A 2,063-nucleotide genomic window follows, 5' to 3' on the forward strand; every position below is an offset into this window, starting at 1 on the left:
AAATGGATAATGTAAGATGCTCTTTCAAATCCATGATACAAATGTAAGTACAAAATAGAAATATATATAACATTATTTTAAATCCATGATGCTAATGTGAACACAAGTGGATAGAATAAGTACCTACCTGTTATTTTTTATTATATTGTATGTGTATTATATGTATATAGTGCAAATAGAAGTGCAAATTACAAGTGATATATGGCATGATTCTATTTTAAATCTTTGATGCAAGTGCAAGTAAGTAGTATAAATATGAACTACACATACTCTTTTTCATTGTGAAAATAAGTGAAGATGTAAATATAAGTTATATGTGATATAGATACTAGTGATATATATACACTGGCAATATAAATGCAAATGGTACTAGTATTTATGGTGCTCTTTCAAATCCCTGATATAAATATAAGTACAAAATGGACACATGCATATATATAACAATATTTTACATCCATGATGTTAATTTATACAATGGATAGTATAAATATAAACCTGTTGTTTTTTAACTATATTATATTGTGTATATGGTGCAAATATAAGTGTAAGTGATATATGGAATTATTACAAGTGATATATGGAATGGAATGATGCTATTTTGAATCCTTGATGCAAGTGCAGTTAAGTATTATACATATTAACTAAACATATTGTTTTTCATTGTGAATACAATTGATTTAAATACAAATTATATGTGATATAAGTACCAATGTAAATTTAAAATATAATTGCAAATAGTGCTATTAAATTCATAATGCAATTATAAGTACAAGATCATGTGCATGATCGGATGTATGATGTATGATATAAGTAACAGTGTTTGATATAAATATGCAAATATGCAAATATATAATGCAAGTTTAAATCCATATTTATAGATGATACTCAATATGAGTAAAAATATATTGTCTTATTTTAAGAAATGTAGAAATACGTGCATAAATTATGTATGATAGTATAAGATAAGTACATATATGAGATAAATAGATATATACATCATATATAATTATATATATATAATATATATATATATATATATATATAAGTATAGATATATATATAAGTATAGATATATATAAGTATATAAGTAGTCAAGTAATATAATAATATAAATTTAATAATAAATGCATAGTTTTATTTTAAATGCATATAAATGAATAATGTATAATGTATAATTTAAGGACAATAATAACATAGTTTAAATAAGTGCAAATTTAATTAGAAATATATAATGCAAGTTCAAATATTGTAAATATAAATTTTTGATATTTGTATAAGCATGTAGTGTAAATGCAAATGTAAATATGTGATAATGTAATATGTGATATAATATAAATAAATAAAATAAATATATGATAAATAAAATAAATATAAATGTAAATATATAATATAATTATAAATAAAATATATGATATAAGTGCATGATACAAAGTACAAATATAAAAGATATCATATTGTTTTATTGGAAAGAGCCAATATTAGACAGAAGTATCATTGATCTAAGTGAGAGCTCAGAAGGTCCACGATGATAGCGGCACCGTATGACTCGATCACTTAATGTCTGTCTCGTGAGGAGATACTCAACACTTCAGTTGACACTCCGGAAGGAGTTGCATGTGCGGTAATGATGCATAGTATCGGATGTGTTCGTTAGTGAAGATAACTATCGTGGAAGTTTTAGTCGGTAAAAGTCGGCTACTATTTCAATTTTTTCCCCAAGAGACTGAGGTGTCCATGAGGATTTCTCCCACAAAAAAAAAAACAAGTATATGATGTAAGTGCAAATGAAAATATGTTAGTGCAAATGATATATAGAGTAATTGTTATTACAAACACATATATCATGTCAAATCAAATCTAAATGCACAATGTAATATACGAATATAAAAAAAGTACACGTACAAGTTTTTTATTTTCAAACTCAGAATACTCATATATTCGAAAAGCTTAATAATTATGAGATGTCTTTCTACGCTTCAGTTCATCCAGATCATAATTATTTTCTGGATATTTAATAAATTGGTAGGCAACTCGGCGCGGATGATAAAGTGATATGGACGATA

The sequence above is a fragment of the Apis laboriosa genome, unplaced genomic scaffold (assembly GCF_014066325.1).
Source record: "Apis laboriosa isolate Shangri-la unplaced genomic scaffold, ASM1406632v1 scaffold14_cov150, whole genome shotgun sequence".
In the NCBI taxonomy this organism is placed as follows: Eukaryota; Metazoa; Arthropoda; class Insecta; order Hymenoptera; family Apidae; genus Apis; species Apis laboriosa.